Source organism: Mauremys reevesii, linkage group 19, assembly GCF_016161935.1.
Source record: "Mauremys reevesii isolate NIE-2019 linkage group 19, ASM1616193v1, whole genome shotgun sequence".
Taxonomy (NCBI): domain Eukaryota; kingdom Metazoa; phylum Chordata; order Testudines; family Geoemydidae; genus Mauremys; species Mauremys reevesii.
The window spans coordinates 23379541-23399909 of record NC_052641.1 but is presented as its reverse complement, the minus strand read 5'-3'; the positions used below and the strand labels follow the sequence as shown (position 1 = coordinate 23399909).

Here is a 20369-nt window from a genome sequence, read left to right as displayed (position 1 = left end):
GGAAGTAAATGGATAAGAAAATAAGATTTCTTGTATGGAACTTTCCAAAGCTTTTAATGGGATTCAACAGCTTTGGCCATAAAACAGATTTAGGTTGCTTTGTATTAGATTTTATATGGCCAAGTTATAACCCCACACATGCCCCCTGAAAACAGGGCGTTAGGGTGGAAATGCTGATCCATACTTAATCCCAAGAGCCTGACAATCCCTCTACAATACTCCACTGCGACTCTGGGAGCACGCCAAAAGTCAGGCCATCACAGGAAGCAGCCACCATTGTACCATGGAAAGGGAAGACAGCCGGGTCATGCTATAGGTGGGATTTGATTTCTAAGAATCCATCTCTATTTGGGGGCCTAGGATAAGATTTTCAGAATTGTTACCTGAAGCCAGAAAGCAGAGATTAAAAGAAAAGGGCTAGCGCTTGAAGCGGGGTGCAGATAGAGGCAGATTAGGAGAAAATGCCCTTTGGCTGGAAAGGCAGATGGAGGTTTATCATCAGGAAATGCAGTCAGAGTGAAGGTACATTAGGCAGGTGATGAAGTCTGTCCAGAGGCTCAGATATGATGCTGAAAAACTCACACAATTTCACTCCTTCTCTGAAAACTTGGAACAACAAATGGCACAGGTATTTCAGCCACGTTCCTTGGAACATTCTCTGGCAACCTCTGAAATCTCCTTTGCTGCTCCTTTTGTGCAGCATCTGGCCCAGGACAGACTCAGTGCTCTTTGGCACTTGTCATTTTTCTTGAAATACTGTATATATTTGTGACAGAGACCCCCTTGGGACTGTGCCGAAATTACCCCTGAGCCCATATTCCCTGCCAGCTTAGGGCTTCCAGAACCCTGCCTTGTTGAGTCAGACACGCTAGCCTGCTGCAACACAAGCCAGGGTCCGGGCCATGACCCCAAAGCTGCAGGCTTTAAATGAAAACAGCTCTGCAGGTTACCTGACTTCACCACCCAGACACCCAGCTCCCAATGGGATCCAACCCCCAAATAAATCCATTTTAGTCTGTATAAAGCTTATACAGGGTAAACTCATAAATTGTCCGCCCCCATAACACTGATAGAGAGACATGCACAGCTGTTTGCTCCCCCAGGTATTAATCACTTACTCTGGGTTCATTAATAAACAGAAGTGATTTTATTAAGTATAAAAAGTAGGATTTAAGTTAAGTAATAACAGACAGAACAAAGTCAGTCACCAAAGCAAAATAAAGCAAAACCACACAAGTTTAAGACTAATACATTAAGAAACTGATTACAGGTAACATCTCACCCCCCCAAGATGTTCCAATAAGCTTCGTTCACAGACTAGACTCCTTCCTAGTCTGAGCCCAATCCTTTCCCCTGGTACCGTCCTTGTTAGTTCCAGCAGACATCTCAGGCGGTAAGCAAGGGCTTTCTCATGACTGGCTGCCCCTTTGTCCTGCTCCACCCCCTTTTATAGCTTTGGCACAAGGCAGGAATCTTTTGTCTCTCTAGGTCCCCACCCTCCTTCTGAATGGAAAAGTACCAGATTTAAGATGGATTCCAGTATCATGGTCACATGTCCTGTGAGACCTCCAGCCTCCATTCTTCCTGGGCTGGCCCACACGTACACAGGAAGGTTTGCAAGTAAACGGAGCCATTTACAGTTCACTGATTCTGAAGCACCCTTAATGGCTTCCACTTAATATGTTTCCATCAGTAATATAAGTCTATATCTTATTCTCCTAACTCCAGACATAGAAATAATACACACAAACAAACAGGATGATCACACTCAGTAGATTATAAGCTTTGTAATGATACCTTACAAGAGACCCTTTGCATAAAGCATATTCCAGTTACATATATTCACATTAATAAGCATATTTTCATAAGGCACATGGAGTGCAGTGTCACAATATTTAATACTGTTTCCCCCATAGTCTGCAGACAACTGTGAGATACATGTGCAGCCTACACAGAGTTAATGAGTGTCAAATCCCAGTTCCCTGAACACCCACTGAAACAAGATGCCCAGGTGCTTTGAAGAGAGAGAGAGAGAGAGAGAGAGAGAGAGAATATATGCCTGTGGCAGACAGCAGGGCTCTCTTCCCCACATCTGGCCTGGTGGGGGCTGCCAGTGGGGCTGTGTCTCAGCCAGTGCAGGATGCTGCATTCATTTCAGAGTCAGATGTTGCCCTTCTGTGAAGATCTTAAAGTGTGTCACAAAGGTTAAACCGCCACACTCCTGTGAAGTGGGTAGTTGTTACCCCCACTTTTCAAATGGGAAAACTAAGGCACCAAGGGATAGGGGAAGTCGTTTGACCAGGTCACATGCTGAATAAGGGGCAGAGGTGAGAATACAACACAGAAGTCCTGTCTCCTAGTCTTGTGCTCGGACTTCTAGCTCACACGCCCCTCCAGAAGAGCATAAACTTTGGAGCCGAAGGCTTCCAGAAAGAAGTCTTATTTTATTTTTGTGAGGTGGCTACACAGGGAGTGACCACACCTGGAAACTTAAAATAGGGTTTAGCTGGGAAGAAAATAATGTTGCTCCCTACGTAGGCACCATTTTAACAGTGAGGGGGGTCAAGTCAGATGGGCAACAATAAGAAAGCTCTGAATTAGGTCAGGGCCTAGAAGTTGCAACATATGCACCACCTACTCAGTGCATCGCTCAGCTTGCAGGTACTTTCCAAACCAACCCTCCCATCAAAATAAAAGAGAGAAAGTGCACGCAAGAGCTATGTGCCAACAGAGAGAGAGAGGGGCTGATTCCTGACCTTCCATCTGAGCTACTCAATAATAATAATTATTATTTGTATTATCGTAGCCTCGTGCCCCTGCCCTAATTTCACCCTAAATAGACTATCCCAGTTAAGGATCCTCAGAAATAAAGCACATCATGGTGGCAGCTATAACAGCTCTAAAGTTGGTGGGAAAGCAACTGCTACATGTTTAGCGTCACCAAATGTCTATACGGCTGCACACCCTGCCCTGGTTATTACTAATACTCTCTCGAGTCCCCTCCAAATGTTCACTGGGCACTTTATGCTTCTAACTTGTGACAGGAACGCATTCTGCTGCCTTCTGAAGATGTTCACTATATGGGGGTGGGGGCAGGAGGAGAAAGATGAGCCTGCTGCATTGGTGCCCCTGGAACAGGTCTGCTGCCAGGCTGCCTTATTGTAGAGTGGCCGTCACAGCAGCAGGCCTCTCCCACGGCTGGGGATGTGGCCACTTGCTGAGTTTCCCTCTGGCAGGAACCTGCAGCAGATCTGATGCAGGGAAGTGACTGGAGTGGAAGGAAAGTACAACAGAAAACAATCTACCACCCTAGCCCTTTGCCTATGTCAGACTCAACCATCTTCCCAGCCCTTCCTGGGCTCTGTGGCTCTATAATCATAGGGGCCATGGGATGAGAAGGGATCTCCTAGCTCATCGAGTTTAGTCCCTTGCTGTCGCAGCCAACCCAGATATAGCATCCCAGTCATAAACTTATCAAGCTCCATCTTAAAACTAGCTAGGTTGTTTACTCCCACTGGAAGGCTGTTCCAGAACCTCCATCCTCTGAGGGTAGAGACCAGCCTGAATTCATTCATGGCCAGTGTCACATATCAGGGCAACTGCACCCGTACTGCCCTTCCGGGATCCACCCAGGGCACCCACTCTCAGGCTTCCAGCTCCCCTGTCACCTCTCTTGGGTGGAGACCCGCATCTTACCCCTTTCTGACTGGGAGATCTCCAGGCTGAAAAGTTCCCTGCCTTCACTGTGTTATTCCCAGCAGAGACAGGCTGCTCAAGGGGGTTTGCTTGCTTTCTCTTCAGAGACATTGACGGGTGTGACTGCCCACTGGTAGAGTTACCACACAACACTTCCTATACAAGCCTATTTTATTCTTGAGGCAAAAGCACTGCAAGAGAAAACATTCAAAAACAATAAAAGCACCTATGCACATGTGGATAAGCTTACCCAAGGTCACTCCAAGCAAACAGAGGCTCTGGCAGGAGCAGTCCTTCAGCATCCCACCCAAGGGGTTTCCTTGTGGTTTCAAGTTCATCACAGCTTCAGCTCAGAACAAGCACAATCTTATGGGGCCTCAGCAGTCCCAGTCCTTCCCTATTGGGGACTGGGGTCAGGGCCGGCTCCAGACCCCAGCGCGCCAAGCGGGCGCTTGGGGCGGCATGCTGTGGGGGGCGCTCTGCCTGTCACCGGGAGGGCGGCAGGCGGCTCCGGTGGACCTCCCGCAGGCATGCCTGCGGATGCTCCACCGGAGCCGCGGGACCAACGGACCCTCCGCAGGCACGTCTGTGGGAGGTCCACCGGAGCCGCGGGACCGGTGACCGCCAGAGCGCCCCCCGCGCCGTGCCGCGGGCAGTGAAATTGCTAGAGCCGCCCCTGATTGGGGCACTCCATGGACCAGGGGTCCTGTCTGTTTGCTGGATCAGGAAGAAGGCCCTAAGCCTGTTTAAAACTAGGCTATTTAGCCAAAAATCCTAACTCTGTCTATTGGTCCCTGGAGAAACCAGTTTGAACTCTCCTTGGGAGCTTCAAAGGGCTGATCACTGGAGGAATTACATTAGCACCCCCTCCTCCTAGAGGAGTGACACACAATTCCACATACAGAATTGCATGTTTAATACAATGGACCCCAAAAGTATTAAACCTAACTCAGTTAGGTTTAACTTAATTCAATAAAGTTTATCTTAATTCTATAAGGTTTGTCCAGGATACTGTCAGTCTGTCTCAGCCAGTTCATACCCATTTGTTCTTGTGCCACGGATTGTCCTCTAGCTTACACAGCTCCTCTTTCTTCCTGGTGTTTACTCACCCGTATTTATATAGAGCAATCAGGTCCCTCTCAGCCTGCATTTTGCTAGGCTAAACAAGCCAAGCTCTTTAGTCTCCTCTCATCAGACAGGCTCTCCATTCTCCTGATCAGCCTAGCAGTCTCCTCTGCACCTGTTCCAGTAATTTATCTTTCTTGAAGATGGGTGATTCAAACTGTACATGGGATTCCAGATGAGGTCTTACCAATGCCTTGTACAATGGCACCAGTACTTTCCCATCTCTACTGAAAATGCCTCCACTGATACAGCCTAGTACCACATTTCCCTTTTTCACAGCTGCATCACACTGGTGGCTCATTGTGCTAGCTATGAAAGCCTGAGTCAGCACTCTACTCACAGCAGCTCCAATCTGCTTTGCCTGATTGGAGCTGACTAAGCAGAGCTGTGTTTAATTTGTGGGTGGGACAGGGCGGAAAGGCTAATTAAGCCATTAGCCAGAGCCCACAAATAGGCACAGGAAGGAAGTAAAAAGTTGGGAGGCAGGTGGTAAGAGGGAGAAACCCCCCCCCCTTTGCAAGTAAAGGTGCTATGTATGTTGTGAGGGGGTGGGACTCCTTTATAAATAAACTATACAAGGTGTTGGACTAGCACAAGGGTCTCTGCCTAGTTTGTCAACCGAGACAGAAGCAGGACCAAGGAGGCCCTGTTATACTCAGTTGCCCTTTAATAGACTAATAAATACACCCTTGTCTTTCTCCTCATCTGTTGTTTCCTACTGAGGAGCTTCTGGCTTGTAGCAGAAATTCTTGTTGTTAGTCCCTAAGTGCATGACCTTGCATATTGTGCTCTTAAATTTCCTCTCATTTCTGTTATCCCAGTCCTCAAAGTCACCCTATTCTTCCTAGGTAATATTTCAATCCTCCTCTGTATTGACAATGCCTCCCCGCTTTGTGTCATTAGTAGATGTCATTAGCTCCTACTTTTTGTGCAAAGTCATTAATAAAAATATGAACTAAAGTCAGAATCCTCCTTCCAGCTCAGCACAAGGTTTTGTATACCCCTCCAGGCAATGGTCAATGAACCCAGGCTCTTCAGATCTCCCAGAGATCCTCAAAATACAGTCTCTGTGCACCCCACTTGACGTCTCACAGCACATCACTGCCTTGGGCCATTCCCTACAGGCTCATTATTCATCCCTTCTCCAAGCTCCTTCCGAGGTCTCCTACCTAGCCACCACTGAGAGCTTATCACGAGTCTTACTTTGACACAGAACACACTCTGACTAACCACAGAGCACTTCTTATATAGTCCCCAGGCAGTCACATGATCCCTTAGCCACATGCCCCTTCCTGGTCATCAGATCAGATGTTTCAGCTGAGGACTCTTTGGACCTTAAAGTTGAGAGCAAAAACTCTGGGATTCCCCACCGCATAGCAAATCCCAGGGACAGATCTGTTCCTTTGAGACCTCTCTCTGTGTGGAAAGAGCACTGTCCCTAGGCTCATTGAAAGTTCTCTGCCAGGCTGGAGAACTAGGCACAGAAAGGAGGGTGGACTAGGGCAAGTCAGGAATGGAACTGGGTTTGCATGCCTTTCCCCCACCAACTCTGCAGGGAATCGTCTACCAACCCCATGGAGTCCCCGACATACCATGCAATCGTCCTTCAAGCATGGAGAGGCAGAGCCACATTGACAGGGAGCTGGAAGAGGGTCAGGAACCCATAGGAACATAAGAACGGCCATACTGGGTCAGACCAAAGGTCCATCTTGACCAGTATCCTGTCGTCTGACAGCGGCCAATGCCAGGTGCCCCAGAGGGAATGAACAGAGTAGGTAATCATCAAATGATCCATTCCCTGTTGCTCATTACCAGCTTCTGGCAAACAGAGGCTAGGGATGCCATTGATGGAGCTATCCTCCATGAATTTATTTAGTTCTTTTTGAACCCTGTTATAGTCTTAGCCTTCACAACATCCTCTGGCAAGGAGTTCCACAAGTTGACTGTGCATTGTGTGAAGAAATACTTCCTTTTGTTTGTTTTAAACCTGCTGCCTCTTAATTTCATTGTGTGACCCCTAGTTCTTGTGTTATGTCAAGGAGTAAATAACACTTCCTTATTTACTGTCTCCACATCAGTCAGGATTTTATAGACCGCTATCATATCCCCCCTTAGTTGTCTCTTTTCCAAGCTGAAAAGTCCCAGTCTTATTAATCTCTCCTCATATGGAAGCCGTTCCATACCCCTAATCATTTTTGTTGCCCTTTTCTGAACCTTTTCCAATTCAAATATATATTTTTTGAGATGGGGCAACCACCTCATAGTCAGTAGGGAGGCACCAGGCCTCTGTACAGCTCCTGGGGGATCTCTGGGTTGTGGAGTCAAGTCTTGTTCTCTTTCCTGAAAAAAATGGGGTGCAGGCACATCCCACTCCCTGAGTAGAACCATCAGATGTCAGCTGAGGTTCTCTCCCCTCCACAATGGGGTTTTCCTTTGGCACGATAGCCTCCATTTATTTAGCACAAGGCATTTCTGTTACCGCAACGTACTGCAGGAGAGGGGTGGGGAAGAGAGCTTGTGTCAGTAACTGGTAGTGGCCAGTGAGGTTGGCTCTGTTTGGGGTGGCAAGCAACAAGTGTCAGGGTAAGAGATCATTGCACTAACCTCAAGGGGAAGAGCAGGAAAACTGTTCTGTCTGGTTCCACAGAAACTCCACCCCCACAAACTCCCCTGGCAGGAGAAGTTATAGACACATTACATCACCAGGACAAACTCCCATTGGCTGGTTTAGCCAGAAGGCAGGACCCTGCTCCTTGCTTCTTTTGGGAGCAGTTAGAGCTTGTGGAAATTAATAACCCTTTCACATGTGTCATGTACAACACCAACCCGCCTGTAGGTTTGGGCAGGTGGAGAGTATCAGCCCTGGACACTCTGTCTGATTGACAAGCCCATGGAAAGTGCTGGTTGGCTGGCAGAGCCAGCAGGCTGCTGGCCTTGGGCGATGGGGGTGCAGTGACAGGAGACTTTATCAAGACTCCAGCACATGAGTGACTTTCCCCACCCTCCAAGCTCTGTCGCTCACTAACCACTGAACGCTCCAGCTTTTTAGATTTCACACTCACAAAAGACCACAGAGTTCTTTTTCTCCCCCATTAAATCATCCGGTTTGTTGGCTCGCTCTCTGATTGGAATTTGTTTTTTCATTTGCATTAATTTTGCACTGATCCGACTGTGACCCGTGTTTATGAAAGGGGCTTGTGAGCTGCAATGTTAACTGGCCTCAGTTTGCTGATTCAGCACAGAATAAATAGGTAATTACACTCTGCCATATGTGTCTCTAATTCCAAATAGACGGTGTCCAAAAGGCGCTGTGTGTTACCAGCGGATGACTGGAGTTGGGACTGTAAAAATGAGTAAATTGGTCCCCAAGGCCAGAAATAGCTCTGTCAAATCTCACTGTTTATATCATACTGAGTGGCTGACTTGTGGTTATTTTGTAATTTAATACTGCTAAATGTCAACTGGAAATCCTTTCAACCACAGTTTGATACCTAGTGACAGAAAATCATTCACGACTTACACAAAGCAGCCAGCTCAGAGAGGTGTATTTTTTCTTTCAATCTTTGCATAAACAGTGATCTAGCAGTGGCTGCCATGGCCTGGAGGAAGGGGGCAAAAGACATTGGGTGAGACCCTGTCCCCAAAATGATGCACCTTTGATATGCACAGCTGGAAGCATTACCTCTCTTGGCACCCCGTGGCTTCCTGATAGGAAGATGCATGTGTTTAGCTCTCCCCTAGGCCAGGCCATCCATCATTAGCTGGTCTGCAATTTCTACCGGCATCGCTATTCCTACTGTTGGCACAGCCCAAATGTTACATGGACTCCATTTGAGTTCTTTGGGATTTTTTTTAACTAAGCAAGAAAACCAAGAAAGGTGTCCCCCCACCAGATATTTCTTCTAAATAAACACAAAGAACAATGGTTTCTCACTCCATGCCGGAAGACAGAGATGGGGAGCGGAGATTGTGACAGAATGGGATGTGTCTGTATCAGATTATGAACTCCATCTTGTGTTATGTGCTGAACAGATGTCTAAGACATATTATAAATGGAAAAGGTACAGAGAAGGACAACAAAAATGATTAAGGGTATGCAACATGTCTCACAGGAGGAGAGATTAAAAAGACTGGGACTGTTCATCTTAGAAAAGAAATGCTTAATGGGCGGGGATATGCTAGAGGTCTATCACATCATGAAAGGTGTGGAGAAAATGAGTAGGGAAGTATTATTTACGCCTTCACATAACAATAACCAGGGGCCATCTAATGAAATTAATAGGCAGCAGGTTTAAACAAACATAAGGAAGTACTTCTTCACATAACACACAGTCAACCTGTGGAACTCATTGCCAGAGGATGTTGTGAAGGCCGAAAGTATAACTGGGTTAAAAAGGGAATTAGATAAATTCCTGGAGAATAGATCCATCAATGGCTATTAGCCAAGATGGTCAGGGATGCAACCCCATGATCTGGTGTCCCTAAGCATCTGACTGCCACATTCTGAGATTAGATGACAGGGAATAGATCACGTGATAATTGCCCTGTTCTTTTCATTCCCTTTGAAGCTTTTGGCACTGGCCACTCTCAGAAGACAGGATCCTGGGCTGGATGGGCTATTGGTTTGACCCAGTATAGCCATTCTTATATGTTCTTATAAGCTTGCCCAAGGCAGCCTATTGCATTGCAGTCCACACAGTAGCCCTGCCCAGGAAAGGTGCTTGACATCTCACTGATAAGCCATCCAATCACATAGGTGCTGGAACTAGGGGTGCTGCCGAACCCCCTGGCTTGAAGTGGTTTCCATCACATACAGGGTTTACAGTTTGGTTCAATAGCTCTCAGCACCCCCACAATACAAATTGTTCCAGCACCCCTGTCCAAGTAGCTATCTGGACCCATCTATTTCGATTGCCTCTCAGCTGCTGCAAGACCCCCATGGAACAATGGCTCTTCTACACTGTGGCCTGCAGGTGGACTAAGCATGACTGGGGATAGGGAGGTAGCTGGAGTGTCCCAGAGAAGCATGGAGACAGACTCTACTTAGTACAGGGGTGTGACTCTGAGGTGGGGGCCAACCAATGCCACACATATGGAGCTGCCAGTGGGGAGGGCAAGAGGACTCTGCCCAGCCTGAAATGACGACACAGTTTGGACTCCCAGAGGCAACGCAAGCTAAGCCTGAATTCGACCCCACCACCAGTCCTGCTCCCCTGGCTCAGAGCTGGGGGTAGCAGCATCAAGGAGGTGCTGTGACAGCATGGGGATGTGGGGTCATACGGGGGGAGCAATAGAGGGATCCTCCCCTGTCTGGGGAGAGGGAGGATCCCTTCTTTCCTTGGTCTTGTCCTAGTCCCACCCAAGATAGATCTTTTCCCTTGGTCACTCTCATAGAACTGGAGAGACCTCAAGGGGTCTCTAGTCCAGTCCCCAGCACTCACGGCAGGACTAAGCGTTATCTAGACCATCCCTGACAGGTGTTTGTCTAACCTGGTCTTAAAAGTCTCCAATGATGGAGATACCACAACCTCCCTAAGCAATTTATTCCAGAGCTTAACCACGCTGACAGTTAGGAAGTTTTTCCTAATGTCCGACCTAAACCTCCCTTGCTGCAATTTAAGCCCATTGTTTCTTGTCCTATCCTCAGAGGTTAAGAAAAACAATTTTTCTCCCTCCTCCTTGTAACAACCTTTTACACACTTGAAAACTGTTATATCCCCTCTCAGTCTTCTCTTTTCCAGACTAAACAAACCCAGTTTTTTCAATCTTCCCTCATAGGTCATGTTTTCTAGACCTTTAATCATTTTTGTCGCTCTTCTCTGGATTCTCTCCAATTTGTCCATATCCTTCCTGAAATGTGGTGCCCAGAACTGGACACAATACTCCAGCTGAGGCCTAATCGGCACGGAATAGAGCACAAGAATGACTTCTTGTGTCTTGCTTACAACACTCCTGCTAATACAGCTCAGAATGATATTTGCTCTTTTTTGCAACAGTGTCACACGGTTGACTCATATTTAGCCTGTGATCCACTCTGACCCCTAGATCCTTCAGTACTCCTTCCTAGGAAATCATTTCCCAGTTTGTACGTGTGCGACTGATTGAGCCTTCCTAAGTGGAGTACTTTGCATTTGTCCTTATTGAATTTCATCCTATTTTCTTCAGACCATTTCTCCAGTTTGTCCAGATCATTTTGAATTTTAATCCTATCCTCCAAAGCACTTGCAACCCCTTCCAGCATGGTATCGTTCGCAAACTTTATAAGTGTACTCTCTATGCCATTATCTAAATCAATGATGAAGATATTGAATAGAACTGGACGCAGAACTGATCCCTGTGGGACCCCACTGATTATGCCCTTCCCACGTGACTGTGAACCACTGATAACTACTCTCTGGGAACAGTTTTCTAACTTGTTTTGCATCCACCTTATAGTAGCTCCATCTAGGTTGCATTTCCCTAGTTTGTTTATGAGAAGGTCATGTGAGAAAGTATCAAAAGCTTTAGTAAAGTCAAGATATACCACATCTACCGCTTCCCCCACATCTACAAGGCTTGTTACCCCGTCAAAGAAAGCTCTCAGCTTGGTTTGACACCATTTGTTTTTGACAAATCCATGCTGACTGTCATTGCATCCATCACTTTACATTACTTTGATGCAGTTAGCAAAGCTCTGACAGAAGCCCACTCTTAAGCCTTGTCTACATTTCAAAGTTTTGCCAACATGGCTATACCAGCAAAACTGTCCTAGCATAGACACAGTTGAAGATTTTTGCCAGTATAACTGTGCCTATACCAGGACTTTTGCTGACACAGCAATGTCATAAAAAATCACCCCCTAATGGATATAGCTATGCTGGCAACACTTAAGTGTAGTCCTGGCCTTTGATAACAGGGCTCTGATTCAATGCTGCCCTGCGTCTCTGCAGTCATTTGCATCAATGCAGAACAAGCTGTAAAATGCTGCCATTTTAAGTGGGTAGTTGCTCTGCACTGACTTTGTACTGGTGTGAACACCACCACAACTGGGCAGAGCAACTCTGAAACTGGCCCTGACTGCGTAGCCCTTTCTCTAGGCCTTAGCTGCATAGCTCTCAAGCCACAAACGCAGGACACAATGTGTGACAACGACCCAAAACAAGAGACACAAACACTTATTCTTGCAGAGAAGACAACACTCCATGGGACCGAGTTCATTAGTGTGAAGGACTCTCTAATCTCAGCACAATGATTCTGCAGTTCTGACGTCAATTAATAAGAGCGAGAGAGAGGGCACCAGCATGGTGGAATACAGGGAGCTTGGGAACTGAGCAGAGACCCATCTGTTTGGCTGCACTGGTGGGAGAGTGGAGCGTGGCTCCCTTTGTGCACAACTTCCAGACTGCGTTTGGTTTTCCTGAGCACTGCGTGGGCTCAGGCCACATGCCAGCTCCCTGTCTTGTGCAGCAGCAGCCACATTTAAGGGCTGCTACCCAGAAATGGGCTAGAGCTCCTGATGGCCCCTGCTCAGTTTCACTCCCCAGGGGGTCCTCTCCAGGGACTGGACACAATAATTAGAGGTTTGAGAAATGGGCAAAGCCCATCTGGTGCATGGGATAATTTACCAACGCCCAGGCCATCCGCATTTCCAAGTCGAAGGGGAAGCTTAATTAGCGTCACCGGAGACACTCGTTTGGGAGGAAACTAGGGCAGTGAGATTCCCCACCTTCCTCCCAAGTAGCTAGCAAAGGGAAGGTGAGAAAGGAGAAAATCCTCTGCCCCCCTGCCCATCTGCTCTAATAGATCCCCCGATGATGGGGGTGGGAGGAGATATCTGTGAGTGCTAACAACCACTGGCAGATCTGTAGTTAAGACAGAAAAAAAAGAGAAGAATAGTCCAGTCCCCTGGCTCCCCCGCTCCACCCCCAGTTCCTCAGTGCTGGAGCCAGAGTCATTGACTCTCCCCTCCCTCCTACTCTAAAACACTCAGAACAAATGCACCTTACCAGCTCTATCACCACCATGGGGGTCTGGGGCCCTTCCCTGTGCTCTGTGATTGCCTGCTTTTACTAATGGAGTCTGCAGGGAAGATATTTCACACTTGGGTCTTGTGTTATATGCTGTTAGCTGCCAACTGTGAGGACTGACACAGGCAGTTTGGCCTACCTTTATCCCCAGGGAATCCCCCAGGATCCCACACACTGCTCTTTAGGGATCCCCCAGGATCCTGTCTGACACCTCAGAGAGAGCATGCTGGCCAGGGGCGGCTCTAGCAATTTCGCCGCCCCAAGCACGGCGGCACGCCTGTGGGAGGTCCACCGGAGCCGCGGGACCAGTGGACCTTCCGCAGGCACGCCTGCGGGAGGTCCATTGGAGCCGCCTGCCGCCCTCCCGGCGACCAGCAGAGCGCCCCCCGCGGCATGCCGCCCCAAGCACGCGCTTGGCGTGCTGGGGCCTGGAGCTGCCCCTGATGCTGGCACACCCTGGCTACATGGCTTGCATCTTCCTCTTAGCCAGATAGTGGTTGCAGGTCACATTGCAGAAGCCCCTGGGCTGCATGTAGTGACAGAGCAAAATGGGCACAGGGATAAACCCACTGGTGCCTAACAGTCACCAGTATTCTGCGGTGTTGAGTAGTTAACTCAGAGGCGATTGTCAAGAGGGTTCTGGGGCCCTTGTTAATAAAGCTGGAATCCTCAAGAGAGCACTTTGCAGGCAAATTTTCTACAAAATGGCCAAGAGAGCGCGAGACCAGTGATTTACAATACAATACTTCTTTCAACCTCAAAATATACCTCTCCTCTCGGGGCAGGCTGAGCTACCTCGTGTTACAGCACCGAGATTCCTGAGTTCTCTTTCCAGCACTGACAGTGACTTGGACAAGTCCTTTAATCTCTCTGTGCCTTAATTTCCCGATCTGTAAAGTGGGGTTAATAATGTTTAACTATCTTTCAGGGTGTTGTTAGGCTTAATTAGTGCCTGTAAAGCACTCAGAGTTCATCAGATGAAAGGAGATATGGAAATGCAAAGTATTATTATTGTACTGTATTAGTGCACGGGATAACGCACGTACATCCTCCTCCTCCGACACTCACTATGCATTATCCACTCGGCAGCTCCTGGCATCCCCAGAAACGCTGCTTAAACAGTCTGAGTGCTAAGGGCGAAGTCAGCAACATCCAAATTATAACTGTGAGAAAGGCAAAGAGTTGTCATCAGAGACCAAATTATTAAGAGTGCACAGTATTCAAATGTATATGTGACTGTCAGAATTCTCATTCCTGCCACACTGGGCAAAGGCATCTGAATTAATTCTCCAATTCTACAGCACAAACATTTTAAAAACAACAATCGCTCTTACCATACAGTGATTTCATTGAGCCCTTTGCTGGCAGCTAGAGCACAGAGGTAAAGTCCTGAATGGGCCATGGCACTGAACATTCCTTTGAGCCCTAGAGATGGGTCCCCTCTGGTTTCAGGGACATTGCCTGCAGGGGCATCACATGCTATGGGACAAGGGGGGCAGTTTCCCCCCACCCAGACCACGGTTCCCTCCCAGACTTTTCATGGTTCTATGTGGTCCACTTTTTGCCACCTCCCTCGTTTTGCAGACTATAATATAATCACGTATAATGTTCCATATACTGACACAAGTTTGCCCCTCACAATTTTTCTGAAATGATGCCCCTGATTGACAGGTCATGGTGGGGAAGCATGCACTCCTGCAGCCTCTGCTCCATCTGCTCTGTGGAGAGAAAGAAGATTCAGTCTCCAGGAATGTCGAGCCAACACCTGTCACGAGTACAGAGTTCTTCTAACAAACAGACCAAAGTGGCCTGAAATATCCAGCTCTTTGAGCCCCCTGGGGCCTGACGGTTCCAGCCTTGATCTTGTCTCATCTCCCCAGATATAAATAAGCCTTTGGTCTGGTTCCCCTTTTTCCGCCTGGTAACAAATGCAACCTAAGTGCCTGTTCAGGTCTTTTTCTTCTCATACAGGAGCCATATTTTGAGTTGGGAGCATCCCCTACCTGATTCCCCTAATGCTTCCCAAGGAAACACACACAAGAATTTTAGCCAGTGGAATAAAACAAGTCTCGGAGATGTGGGAGCTGGGACAGGTTAGCTCTTTGCCAATACAAGGTGCCCTGGGGATGGGGTGATTACTGACAATAATAAGCAGTAGTGGGATGGTACCAGCTACTGTGTGCTATGTACCACTTCTGCATAAAGGAAGAGGCAGTCTCATAGACTCATAGACTTTAAGGTCAGAAGGGACCATTATGATCATCTAGTCTGACCTCCTGCACAATGCAGGTCACAGAATCTCACCCACCCACTTCTATAACAAACCCTTAACCTATGTCTGAGTTATTGAAGTCTTCAAATTGTGGTTTGAAGACCTCAAGCTGCAGAGAATCCTCCAGCAAGTGATCCGTGCCCCATGCTGCAGAGGAAGGCAAAAAACCTCCAGGGCCTCTGCCAATCTGCCCTGGAGGAAAATTCCTTCCCAACCCCAAATATGGCGATCAGTTAAGCCAGCACCCAGGAAAGAATTCTCTATAGTAACTCAGATCCCAACCCATCTAACATCCCATCACAGACCACTGGGCATACTTACCTGCTGATAATCAAAGATCAATTGCTAAATTAATTGCCAAAATTAGGCTATCCCATCATCATCCCTTCCATAAACTTATCAAGCTTAGCCTTAAAGCCAGATATGTCTTTTGCCCCCATTACTCCCCTTGGAAGGCTGTTCCAGAACTTCACTCCTCTAATGGTTAGAAACCTTTGTCTAATTTCAAGTCTAAACTTCCTAGTGTCCAGTTTATATCCATTTGTTCTTGTGTCCACATTGGTACTAAGCTTAAATAATTCCTTTCCCTCCCTGATATTAATCCCTCTGATACATTTATAAAGAACAATCATATCCCCCCCTTCAGCCTTTTTTTGGTTAGGCTAAACAAGCCAAGCTCTTTGAATCTCCTTTCATAAGACAGGTTTTCCATTCCTCGGATCATCCTAGTAGCCCGTCTCTGAACCTGTTCCAGTTTGAATTCATCCTTCTTAAACATGGGAGACCAGAACTGCACACAGTATTCCAGATGAGGTCTCACCAGTGCCTTATAAGGAGGTGTTAGTACCGTTATATCTTTGCTGGAAATACCTCGCCTGATGCATCCTAAAACTGCATTAGCTTTTTTAACGGCCATATCACATTGGCAGCTCATAGTCATCCTGTGATCAACCAATACTCCGAGGTCCTTCTCCTCCTCTGTTACTTCCAACTGATGTGTCCCCAATTTATAACTAAAATTCTTGTTATTAATCCCTAAATGCATGACCTTGCACTTTTCACTATTAAATTTCTTCCTATTACTATTACTCCAGTTTACAAAGTCATCCAGATCTTCCTGTATGATATCCCGGTCCTTCTCTGTGTTAGCAATACAGTCCCTGCTCACAGGAGTTTTACAGTCTAAGGAAGTATCACAAAGGTGCCTCAATTCTAGCATTTGCATTCATGGTTGGTTGTGGGTGAAAAACTGCAGGAGCAAAATGAGAAGCAGATTTTGAAAATTTGTCCCAAAGAGGTAAGTGTCAGAGCCAGGATTAGAACTCAATCTCTTCTCTCCCTCCCAGTCCTTTATTCCGTTTATTATATCACATGCCACCATCCATCAAAGGCCACCTATATAAATACAGTAGCTACAACAGAAGGATTCTGAAGGGCTAAGATTGAGCTTTATGAAGGAGGAACAGGGCTAATTTTCTGACCTCTACTTTCTAGCTGGCCTAGTTCATTTTTCAATTGCTTCCAAATAAATGCTTTAATACCAATTTACTTTTGCCAGTTGTTAGCTGCTATGATGTAGAAGTGATCGGTTTAAATTAATGAGTGGTGGGGGTTCATCCTGTACCCCATAGAGCAGCTGGCCAGGTGCATTGTGGTTCTGTTTCTCTATCTACTTCTGAAGAATCAGGCACTCGCCCTGGTTTTGGAGGTGAGAGAATATCAAGATGATGGGACCAATGGTCCAACCTAAATTCCAGAATCTGGGCATTCACCATTCATAAAGGAACCCTGCTGTTCTTCTAGGTAATGACTTTTTCAGTGACGGTGTGAAGTGGAGCCATTTTATTTAATCAGTTTTATAGGGGTGTTCTATGGGCTGTGTTCAGTCAGAGACAGATCAGTAAACAACCAAATGTATTCATTTTGCACAGTTGAAAGAGGAATCCTGTTACAGGGATTGATTTGGGCAGCCCCTATTCAGATTGTTCCAGATTAGGGTGACCAGACATCAAGTGTGAAAAATCGGGATGGGGTGGGTTGGTAATAGGAGCCTATAAAAGAAAAAAACCCAAATATCAGGACTGTCCCTATAAAATCGGGACATCTGGTCACCCTATTCCAGATCCACCAAACAACGACACACTCCCAGAGAAGCAGTATTCTCTGGCTTGAAAAGCTAGAGCAAGAAATTTTAATGGCAGGCCAGGTCAATCAGGTTACAATTGGCTCCGGCATGCACCCCGTGGTCTGCAATTATCTTTACCTGCAGCCATGTGGGCCACAAGGAGGAGAGAAATTTCTGCTGCTATCTGTTGGGAACCTCAACAACAAGCAAACAAATTGCTCCCATTCTGAACCCTATCTTCCTACTGCTCCTCTGATCTTGGAAACCAAATTCCATAGTGCTCACAAATCACAATATGCTACAATCTCTATAGAAGCCTTTGCCAACTATGGCTGCTGGGCACGTTACATATACACGACCTCTCGCTAACTGAGATAAAGCTGAGGAGGGGAGGAGATATGGTATACAATGGGAATTTCTAATCCAGTCAGTGACTCAGATTTCAGCCGACCATTTCTCATTTTGACATATCAGGCATTAAGGAAGACAGTCTGCAATTGGCACAATACTCAGAATAAATGTCCAAGCTCTGAGCAGATAGACACCCTATATGCAGCCAAAAAGAAGCCTACCGAGACATGCACACACATACACACAAATCAGGTTAGCTAGAGGTTTGCTCTTCCCTAAAGCTCTCTGCACTGATTTCCAGCCCTGGGAATTTCTGAGGAGGCCCCTTGGGGCAGGCATCCAAAGGAAAATTCCAAATACCCAGGCCTCAGTCCTGCAAGCCAATTGGAGATTTACCTGTCTAGGGTCTGCAGAATTGAGCCCCAGTGAAAGAAATAACAATTCAGGTCACACAAGCTTGCTGCTGTCTGGTCATTGTGCCAGCCAAACCATTGCCAAGGGATGAGCCACTCCATGTTGGATGCACAAGAGATCTATAATGGTGGGTACGTATTTGTATGCTTGGGAACAGAACGCCGCCAAAGAACATGCACCCAAAGATTTGCAATGTGCATTGCGTTGTTCTTGTTGATCTTGGCCCACACACCTGCCCTGGGTGCCCTATGTAGGTGACAGGCTTTGGGTGGGAACATAATAATTAAAACAGTCTGCCATTTACATGAGTGCACTTTTTCCCCCAAAGACCAAAAGAGTACTGCAAACTTTATTCATTCAGAACTGTAAAATACAGCCACTTCTGAGTGCAGGGCTCCAGCCAATGGCACAGCAGTGAAGAGGGAAGAACATAAGAAAGATCCCACTGGGTCAGACCAATGGTCCATCCAGCCCAGTACCATCTGGTCCTGGTGACTTATTACTGTTCCAATTTGTTATCAATTTGTTCCAAAACCTCCTCTACTGACACGTTTCCAGGCGGGTTTGAAGAGATGCTGCCCTCACCCTGCTGTAAATAAGAAGCCGGGCCATTTAACTCCATGCAATTGCACTGGTGTAAAAGCAGTAGGGGGGAATAAGGCCCAGGAGAGTTAATGACCATAGGTGCTGGAACTAGGGTGCGGGGGGTGCTGTAGCACCCCCCTGACTTGAAGTGGTTTCCATTATATACAGGGTTTGCAGTTTGGTTCAATGGCTCTCAGCACCCTCACTGTACAAATTGTTCCAGCTCCCTGTTAATGACCCTGGTCAGTACAGGACGAATAGACCTACCATGTGCCAGTGCTGCCATGTGGCACGGGGACCAGAGTGACACCTGCCAAGCTTTTTCACTCAGAGTAGGAGAGAGATTAAAGGGCAGGCTGGTTGGCAGTTCGGGCTTAGTTCATTAGAAAGAGCCCTATTAATTAGGTATTAACTGGGCTCTGCTGGGGATCAGGGACACACGGGCTGGGAATACAGAAGCTGCAGTGTGATGCTTGTCAGACATTTGAATGCTGGCAGCCTCGTAGCCCCTATTGCTACCAGGGGAAGGGCAGCCCCAGCCCTCAGCTGCCTTGTCAGGCTGTCTCCCTCAGAGATTCACTGGTGCTGTTGTCATGGCCAGACTAATCCTCCTCCCTGGGACTTGGGGCTGGTTTCCTTTCCAGGGCCAAGCTGCATATTTTGCCTCCAGAGCTCTGCTAGATTTAAAAATACATGTTTAGGTTTAATCCGTGCTGCCCTAGGGCACAAGGACCAGTCTTGCACTGAGATCACTCGACAGCCCCGAAACAACCCCTCTCACACAGACACAGCCCTCAGACTCTGGCACCTAAAGTCTCAATTCCTCTCGCTTGGAGACCCAATAGGATTGTCTCTGTTAAGTGGGATTATGGAAAAAAAACAAACAAAACACAAAACCCCACCCCCTTTGTTACTGACTGTCTGCTCTGTGGATGACAATTGAGTCATAGCGGATTAGAGGCTCATGGTTAGAGCCAAGGAACTGGATCCAGGACTCCTGGGTCCTATTCTCAGCTCTACCATTGAGTTGCTACGTGACTTTGGACGAGTCACTTAACTATTCTGTGACTCACTTTCACCTACCCGTGAAGTGGGGATGACACAGGTCTTTGGATGATCAACTGTTTTGTGCTAACAAAGCACTTGGCAGATGGGCATTGCTATATCAGCGGGAGGCATTATTGTTATTCCTGCCTCTGTCTGTGACCTGAGAAACAAAATACACACACACACGCCAAAAAATGGGAGAGCACTGATCACTAGGAATAGGAGGCTTCCAGCAATTACTATCCACCCTTGTATAAAATTACTGCAGGATCCCACAGTACTGTCCCCAACACTACAGGCACAACCTATGCCTGTGTTGAGGTGGTGGTGATGTGAAGCTGCACTACCCCAGAGGCAGCTTGGGGGAGCATAGGACTTCAGGGAGGCACAATCCTTCCCCAAGCAGCCCACTGCACAGGCAGGGCTCATAGGCTGCACCCTTCCAGTGGATGCTACCCCATATGCACCTCACTGGTCCTGAAAATTAGTGTAGTGGGGAAGAGGCAGGGCCGTCTCCTCTCCATGTCCTCTGCAGTGAGGAGCACGGCTGGGGGTGCACAGGGGCATGCAGGGATGGTGGTTGCTCCACACATTGCGAGCATATGGAGTGTGGTTTGGGGCCTCCTTCTATGCTTCACCACACCCTGATAAGTGTTGGTCACAATCTGGCCCTTAATCTCAGGCAATTAGTATTAGCATTTTAGGCAAACATCTCAGTGTGTATTAGGCAATTACTGCAGAAAACTGT

The 20369-nt window shown here is 47.2% G+C and overlaps 1 protein-coding gene across 6 annotated transcripts in view; it reads right to left on the bottom strand.

Moving 5' to 3' along the window:
• The window catches only part of NEK6 (NIMA related kinase 6), a 248128-nt gene that overhangs the window by 122795 nt on the left and 104964 nt on the right, over positions 1-20369 (bottom strand). Inside the window, exon 1 of one of the 6 annotated variants that reach the window (XM_039506273.1) lies at positions 4806-5047. The exons of the other annotated variants lie outside the window; for them this stretch is intronic. The gene's annotated coding sequence lies outside the window, so the exon portion shown is untranslated. Of the gene's footprint in view, positions 1-4805; positions 5048-20369 lie in introns of those variants that run through there. 6 annotated transcript variants of the gene reach the window in all.